General features: G+C 40.0%; 1 pseudogene; it reads left to right on the top strand.

Annotated features, from left to right (window-relative positions):
* Positions 1–7,675: 7,675 nt before the first annotated feature.
* On the top strand, positions 7,676–8,653 carry LOC101403596 (mitochondrial import receptor subunit TOM20 homolog pseudogene; annotated as a pseudogene).
* The last annotated feature ends 673 nt before the right edge of the window (positions 8,654–9,326 follow it).

Raw genomic sequence — 9,326 nt, 5'->3', positions numbered from 1 at the left:
GGTATAATAATCTACTCACAAACACCAATAACAATAGAGAGAAAAGTGGACAATTTAGGCAGCCAGATAGTTAGAACAATAATTCTCAAAGATAGTCTTAGGTATTCCTCCATTGTATAAAATCATGATTTTCTTTCCTTAACTCACTGACAAAATGGATAGGACTTTTCTATTCATTTTTTAAGCCATGAATCCCAAATTTCACAAGCCTGTGAATGCAGTTGTGGTCGTATTTCCATTAATTCAAACAATTTTGATTCTCAGAGACTCCAAGTATTTGACCAGCAAGAAATTAAGTCTTTTTCCTTTTACTTCTTATTTCAGTATCTCTAAATGTCCTCAGGACTGCTGACACATAGATGTGAATCAGCCTTGCCCATTTTGCTGGAATAGCAGCTTAGAAATCCCCTTCAAGGAAAAAGTCTGAAATTGCTACCAAATTCACTGTGCCACTACCAATATTTCAACACCAGTCACACAGGAAATTGACCCTCATGGTGTCATAAAGGTAGAACATGCCCTTTCTCTAGCCTATGCTTAGGCAAGGGGTGTCCCTTACCAAATCTGTGTGGGCACCAAAGCATTACAGTTCTTTTTATTCTCAGCTACACCACAGTGTCCCATCCACGACAATGAGTAGCTAAGTAGAGAAGTTTCCCTTTACCATGAAGATGCTGTGTCCAGGACCTCCACTTTTTCTCGAAATACAGTCCAGGGAATTCCTCTTTCTGGCCTTAGCAGCCAGCCCAGCCTCCTTATTTCCTTCCCCTATGCCAAGTTTCCTCTTGAAGACCTGTCAGGTTTGTCCAGCCAGGGACATATAGAACATATAGTGAAAAGTGTTTGGGGGAACCCAGGTGACAGATATCCTCATCTCTGGCTTATCACAGATATTCCCATTCCAATTTCTAGGGTCCAAGTTTTTGCCAATCAAGGCATTAACTTTAACCATTTCCCCATTGCATAAAACCCAATATAGATGGAAATTCAACTGGTAATGCAATTTAACAAAGGATATGATTCGTTCCTGGACTCAGCTTTCAGTAGTCTCGGAAATCCTGCTATAGTCAGAAAAGGCTTCCTGAAGCAGAATGATATAAAGGCTCTAAGTTTCCTTGTTTACTGACCCTGGGCAACAGCAATCGGGACTCATGTTCTTCTATCTCAATTGTATTCAATCTGCAGTGCTTCTAGTTCTCAATCCCTGAAATTGACATATAGACCTCAGTGGGATCACTTAATCCTCAAGGTCTAAAGGAGACAGCATAATAAGTTGCTTTGCCTCTGAGTTCCGTGAGCTATTAGGATTTAACCTAAGGAAGTGGAAGTTGCTCTTTACTCCACTACCACCCCACATTACAACTGAAGTCCCAGTTTGTGCAACTTCTCTTCTGGTACCAATTTCAGTTTCAGCTCAGGGCTTTGGTTTCCTGTGTCCCTGGATGAGCCTCATGACATCGTTTCATCTTCAGTTCCCCTTCTAGATGCAACAATGAATTAATCACATGGAGAGTAGATTGGAGTGATATGGAATTCCAGGCTAGTTCCAGCCCAACTCACTATTTCCTGTGGCTCCTCCTAAATATTTTTCATGAGTAGACATGAAATAATAATAATGACAATGGTAATAATAATGTTTTTCACTTGTAGCCTCACCTGCTAATTGGCACAGTCTCTCTGTATTTCTCAATTTAAAAAAATAGTTTCAACTTTTGTGCGTCAAAGAACACTAGCAAGAGAGTGAAAAGACAACCCACAGAATGGGAGAAAATATTTGCAAAGCATACATCTGATAAGGGATTAACATCCAGAATATATAAAGAACTCGTACAACTCAACAACAGAAAAACAAAGAACCCAATCTAAACATGGGCAATGGAAATGAATAGACGTTTCTCCAAAGAAGATATACAAATGGCAAAATAAGCACATGAAAAGGTGTGTAACATCACTAGCCATCAAGAAAATGCCACTCAAAACCATAATGAGATACCACTTCACACCCATTAGAATGGCTATTATCAAAAAATGAAAAATAACATGCATTGGCAAGGATGTGGAGAAACTGAAACACTTGTAAAAAAAAAATGGTGAAGCCACTGTGGAAAATAATATGGTGGTACCTCAAAAAATTAACATGGAATTACCAAATGATCCATTAATCCCACTTCTGGGTATATATCCAAAAGAACTGAAAGCAGGGTCCTGAGAGATATTTTCACACCTATGTTCATAGCAGCATTATTCACAATAGCCAAAAGGTGGAAACAACTCAAGTGTCCATCGATAGATGAATGGATAACCAAATGTGGTATATACATACAATGGAATATAATTCAGCCTTAAAAAGGAAAGAAATTCTGATACATGCTACAACATGGATGAACCTTGAAGACCTTCTGCTAAGTGAAATAAGCCAGTCACAAAAGAACAAATATTGTATGATTCTACTTATATGAGGTACCTGGAATACTCAAATCATAGAGACAGAAAGTAAAACAATGGTTACCAGGAGCTAGTGGGGAGGGAGAAAGAGAAAGTTATTGTTTTATACATACAGAGTTTCTGTTTGGGATGGTGAAAAAGTTCTGGAAATGGACAGTGGTGATGGTTGCACAACATTGTGAATGTATTTAATGCCACTGTATTACACACTCAAAAATGGCTAAAATGGTGAATTTTATGTTATATATATTACCACAATAAAAAAATATTTTTAAAAATAGTTTCAAACCAGGCCGTAGGTCACAGGTCACTGAGTAGCCTAGCGGTTAGCTGCCCTTCTGTCAGGTGCTCACCTCTGGACCAATTAGCTGTGGCCAGAGGGAGATGTATGGAGTGCAATCATATGGTGTACACAGACACTTAAGAATTAGTGGAGCAGTTTGCCTTGAAAAGGGCAGGCATTCTAAGGCTGGTACACTTAGAGGAGTCGTTTCCCTGTCTGTATCAGGTGGTCTTGTGAAGAGTTGAGGGAGACCAGGTAATTTCATCTCTCAAGTATCTCTAGACTGCATTGCTATTCTCCATCCAAAATTCATTGACCCTGGGACAGGTGTTAACCTCTTTTCTCTTCTGAACCAACACAACAGTCTCTTGTGCCCGCTGCCTGTGTGCCCACCGCCTGTGTGTCCACCTTCTGTTCCACAAGTGGCCAGAATGGGCCTTCTGACATACAAATCGGGTCACCTTACCACCTTCGACGTAACCTCAAGGCTTTCTCTGATCTGGTCCTAAATGATGTCTCTGATCTGAAGTCTCATGGCAATTCTGAACTTCTTACAGTTTCTCAAACACACCAAGTTCTCCTCACCAATAACTCACTCTTCTGACTACCTGAAGCCCTTTTCCTCCTTGTCCATTTCAGCTGAAATCTTACTCAGGCTTCTCCTGAAACATCACCTTCTCAGGGGAGCCTGCCCTGGAACCTCTCCTTGAAATGTGATGTAGATGCCATTCGTATGTACCCCCTTAGCACCTCATAATTCCCCCATTATGGCACTTTCTTATTTTTTAATTTTTGGACCTCAGGAGAAGAGGGCTCTGAGCACACTACAGCATTAGTCTGTGCAAGCACCTTGTTTGTTTTATTTATCCCCCCCTTTATCTCTAACCCCTCAATTCCCATCTTGTTCCCCTTTCCCACTTAAGTACCTGCTCTGACTTGTTGGATATATGTCCATACAAATAAGCATATCTTTGTAAAATATGTACTGTTGTTTTGTGCAGGTATGTATACTTTCAATTTACATGAAAAGAATTGCGTTACATGTCAATTTATGTCTTACATTTTTCACTCAATTCTATTTTTTAGATCTATGTTGCTATTTATACCTCTGGTTTCATTGGTTCCAACTGATGCATAATATTCCATATGATTTCATCACGTCTCACTTTTCTCCTCTCCTAGTGGAGACACCTAAATTGCCCCCACCTCCTTGCTACCACAATGTCTTGTGAATGTCCTTGTGTACGTCGTTTTATGGACCCTTGGAGGATCTTCCCTGGAATATATAACAAGAAGTCAAATAGATTAGTCATAGGGTTTGCATAAACTCTGGCTAAACATAGTCTCTCTTCATTATTTGTAGAGTCTGTATTTGCAAATTCTCTGACTCATTCGCCCTGAAACCAACACTCATGGTGCTTTCAGGTCACTCACAGACATGCCCAGAGCAGCAAAATATCTGGGTTATTTTTGCACATGCTCCCAGTTGAGGTCTAACAAGGTGACACTCTACCTGCTTGTTTCAGCTCATACTGTAAACACGTGTCCTTTCCATAGTCAGTTAGTGCCATGTTTTTCACATTTATGTGCTTTTTTTGGGTAATTTTGCTGTTTAAAATGGCACCCAACCAAAGTGCTGAAGTGCTGGCTAGGGCTCCTAAGCACGGACAGTCTGTGATGTGCCTTATGGAGAAAATACATGTGTGTGTTAGATAAGCTTCATTCATGAGTTATAGTGCTGTTGTCTGTGAGATCAATGTCAGTGAATCGACAGTATATATTAAATAAGGTGTCTTTAAACAGAAACACACGTAAAACAAGATTGTGCTTTGGTCCGTTGACAAAAATGTTGTGAACAGAGGCTCACAGGAAACTAACCCTGTAATTCCCCTGGAAGAATGAGTCAGTATTCTCAATTTCAGTGTTCTCGGTGACTATAGAACCTAACTACTACAAATAATAAGAATTGACTGTACTTTGATACGGTTTCCTAGAACGGTCGTACCATTTACACTCCCAGCAGGAATGGACTACATTGTTCCCATCTCCCCACATCCTCAGCAACGTTTGGTATTATCCAACTTTCTAATTTTTTGCCATCCTTATCAGGCTAAAGTGGTACCTCATTCTGTTTAATCTGCATCTCTGTTTACTAATGAATCATCTCTGTACATACTTGTTAGCAACTAGCATTTCCCCTTGTGTGAATTGCTTATTGAGAAACCGTGCTCATTTTCTTTGGATTTCCTGTGTTATTTTACTGCTTTCAGGACTTCTATATGTTTGTTCCTTGGCAACTTGAAACATTGCAAATATATTTTCAAATTTGTATTCTGTCCTTCACCAAGCAGATTCTTAATTTTGATAGACTCAAATCCATCATGCTTTTTACCTTTTGGTATGTGAGTTCTTAGCCTCTCCTCACCCCTATTTTATCAGGGTATTCCTAGTTTTATCTTTCACACTTACATCTCGAATCCACGTGGAGTCTCTCTAACATGTAAAGTAGGAATTCTTTTTTATTTTTCTTCATGTTGGAAGCCATTTTTTCTCAAATCTATCTAAAAAAAAATCTGCCATTCTTCATTGTTTTATAGTGCCGTCTTTATCGATTTCAAATTCCTATCCACCTTGTCTACTTCTGAGCTATCTATTTTGCTTTATTATCTATTTGCCTATTGCTGTGCCAATCCCATCGTATTTTATTACTATAGCTGTGCAGTATGTCTTTTTACCTATCTGATTCAAGAAGACCCTTCTCACTTTGTATTTTTCAAAGTTGACTTACCTATTTGTCTTTACCCTTCCATTTAAATTTTGGAATATGTTTGTAAGCTCCCTCAAAATCTAGCAATAAATTTTTTGAGAATGCATTATGCTACCCTTCTCACTGATTTGATATAGCTCCCCATTTATTCAAATCTTCTTTTATGTCTTTCATTCAAATTTTTAATTTTTTCAACAAACATTTTTGATAGTATAAACTTTATCATTTGTGTTACTGTTGTAAAACGCATTTTAAATTTTTTTCTAGTTGTTATACTAGAAAAAGAACACCAGTTTCTAGCTAGTATAGAGGTTATCAATCATAGCCTTTATAACACTGAATTATAGTTACCTTGTTATTACTTGTATGTATTCTTTATTAGACATGTGGGTCTGCCTTTTTCACCTCTGTATGCCCTGTACTTCTCAAAGGGCCTAGCACACAGTAGTGGCTTAATAAATAGTTTAGCCCTTGGCACGTGGTGCCATTCAGCATTAGCTCCCTCCCGCTCTCTGAACAATCATCTCATCAGATGGTCTCGTCCAGGTCTCCTGGCTGAGATCCATTTCACTTCCATTAAGCAGTCTCTGCTCATTAATTGCCTGTCCTCCTTAACTCAAGGGAAACTTACTCAATGAGTAAACTCAGAGTCAAAGGTCAATTTTCCTCAAGAGGGTCAAGAACTTGGTGACACAGAATCCCAAGCTGCCCCACCCTTTGTTCTCCAATCCTCTACACCAGTGTTTCTCAGACTCCAGTGCATTGAAATCACACCAGAGTGTGATTAAAACACAGGTTGCTGGGCCCCATGCTCAGATGTTTTTATTCAGTTGGTCTTGGGTGGGGCTCAAGAACTTACATTACTGACACAAGTAAGTACACAGTAAGCATTGTCGCTGTTAGTGCCATCAAGTTGGCTCCGACTCCTGGCGACTCTATGAATGAGTGATGTTCACAGTGTCCTGTCCTCAACAGCCCTACTCAGCTCCTGTAGACTCACGCCTATGGCTTCTTTTATGGAGTCAGTCCATCTCATATTTGGTCTTCCTCTGCTCTTGCTACCTTCTACTTTTCCCGGCATTATTGTCTTTTCCAAAGAATCCTGCCTTCTGATGATGTGCCCAAAGTAGGACGGCCTCAGTTTTATCATTTTTTGCCTCTAGCAATAGTTCAGGCGTAATTTGCTCTAGGACCCACAGGTTCGTCTTTCTGGCAGTCCAGGGTATTCATAGAGTTCTCCTTCAACACTGTATTTCAAATGAAAGCATCAAATTTTAATATTATCGTGCAGAACAGATGAGTTGAATACGGTGCCGGTTATATTACTCAGCACTGACCTATAACTTTCTCTTTAAATCCAGTAGGAAAAAAAAGTTTTATCAAAAGCAAACTATTTTTCTTTCTTTTACCAGGTAATGAAATCCTTTATACCCGGCCATATTCTTTTTCACCTTGGCCGCCAGGAGCTCAGAGCCTCTTTCTCGTCTTCTATACCTCTCTTGTTCAAGTGCCTGAAAATATCTATTGCTCTTCTCCCTCCCCCTAGATTATTTTTTATGTTTTGTCCTATTTTATGTTGTCTTCAGTTTCTAAAGCTATCTCAAATCCATCTTATACATAGAATATAAATAAACATACATGTATTATATATAAATGCATAGATATAATTATGTAGACATCTGCTTCAAACAAAATAATGACCACCAGAAAGTTAAAGACTAAATACTATTTTGTGTTACGTTTTATTCTCTGGAGATTGTCTTGGATAATCTCTAGTTTCAGGAGATATTCCTATCCCTGAACTGCTTAATTAATGTTAAGCATGGAGAGGTGGTGATGTGACATATGAATAATATGAAGTAAGTGTTAGTGTAATACCGAATATCAGGCCCTAGACAACAATTGATCTTATGGCATGTTGCACAAGCCTGTTGAGATTTCACTGGTATTTCTATATCTTCCTGGAGGCCTCTTCTAGGGTTGGAATCTCCTCCATTCCAGTTGCCAGTGGGCCAATACTCAGAGAAGGCTTCATTGCCTCCAGAAGGCTCAGAGGATCCCTGGGAAAAGGGATAGGAAGGGGCCTATCGCCCTCTCCTATTGGCTCATCTGCCCAGTTATTGGATCCCATTCATCTGAGTAGTCACTAGAGAAGGCATGGGCACCCTGGCCCCAAGAAGATGGGGTGGCACGGGCTCAGGGTGTTGCAGATACATGTTCTAGGCTCTGAGGAGAGTGTGAGGTCACTGGACAAGGAGCAGGTCAGGTTCAGGATGGGATACCCACAATAGAAACTGTATCCTGGTACTCTAAATTCACCGCCTACTCCAGTGCCTCCTTATAAAGGTCCAAGGTACCAAATAAGGTTCTTTTCTGACTTTAGGTCCCTGACAGCCCAGAGGTCCTAGGGTCAAGACCAGTAGTCTGAGCCCAAGCTGCTCTGATTCTGAAGACTGACGATTCCAAAGTCAAGATTCTAAGAATAAGGTTCAAATATTCTATTATCTTAAACCACTCTTGGAGTATAAGATTCTAAAGTTCTTAGATTCAGGGTCAATGGTTTAAGATTGCAAAATTCTAAAATTTAGGCTTTTCCGCGTCCCCCACGGCGGGCGTTAGGTCTGTGCGGCGCCGTCCGCTCTGAGCGTTCACGGCCAAGGGCTTCTTCGCGGGCCCATCCGCCGCCGACCCTGCTCCTCGGTCGAGAAAAGAGGGTGGGCGGAACAGCGCCATCGCCGCCGGGGCGTGCGGGGCCCTTTTCATCGGTACTGCATTCACTTCGACCGCAAGAGACGGAGTGACCCCAACTTCAAGAACAAGCTGCGAGAACCAAGAAACAAACAAAAGCTTGCCAAAGAGAGAGCTGGACTTTCTAAGTGACCTGACCTTAAAGATGCTGAAGCCATTCAGAAATTCTTCCTCGAAGAAATACAGCTTGGTGAAGAGTTACTAGCCCATACTGAATATGAGGGTGTAGGTCGTCTAACAAATGCAATCGCCGTGTGTGGACAGCCCTGGCAGGTACTGCAGGTGTGACAGCAGACGCTTCCACCGCCAGTGTTCCAGATGCTTCTGACTAAGCTTCCAAGAATTAGTCAGAGAATTGTAAGTGCTCAGAGCTTGGCTGAAGATGATGTGGAATGAGACACAGATGTCAACATGATAATCCCAATTAAAAATATTTTTAAAATCTTAAATCGGAAGATGAGCAGCTCTGGGGGAATAACGGCAAATATACTTGTTATGGACTGTCCTACACTGAAATCTACCAAAGTTAATTTTTACTCTGTGTAGATCCATTTGTCGGTTTTATTTATATTTCCTAGTGGAAAGTGTATTTTGATAGAGAGCTTTCATTTAATAAATACACTATGAGTTACCGAAATATCATGGATTTTGTTTATCCCTAAAATGTGCAATTAAATTGTACATGTAACATCATATTCTTTACATTTACAATACCCAGTGCTCAGTGTTGAAAGATAGAAGGAAAAGTATAGGAGAAAGCTGAAGAATGCACATTTTTTTTAAAGCTAGAACATTTTGCTATACGTCAGAAAATTGGATGAAAACTTGATTGTATTTATCAAAACTGAGCATTAAAATCTTTGAGAGATAATTCCTTTCCATATAATGTCTGAAATAGCTGAGATATGCTGCTGTGCTGTATTAACAACTTCACTCTCACCTTGTGTATCAGTCTTGAAATGTTTTTTTAAAATCAGTGGACTTAATGTGTTCTGGGTATTTATCTGCTTGTATTTTAGATACATGTAGTTGCAAATAGCACTGGGAATTAGGTCTGTGTACACCCCTCATCCAGCTGTGTGA

Source organism: Ceratotherium simum, chromosome 7, assembly GCF_057802395.1.
Source record: "Ceratotherium simum simum isolate JZ-2026a chromosome 7, ASM5780239v1, whole genome shotgun sequence".
NCBI classification, from domain to species: Eukaryota; Metazoa; Chordata; class Mammalia; order Perissodactyla; family Rhinocerotidae; genus Ceratotherium; species Ceratotherium simum.
Note: the sequence above shows the minus strand (reverse complement) of the source record. Positions and strands in the feature narration are given on the sequence as shown.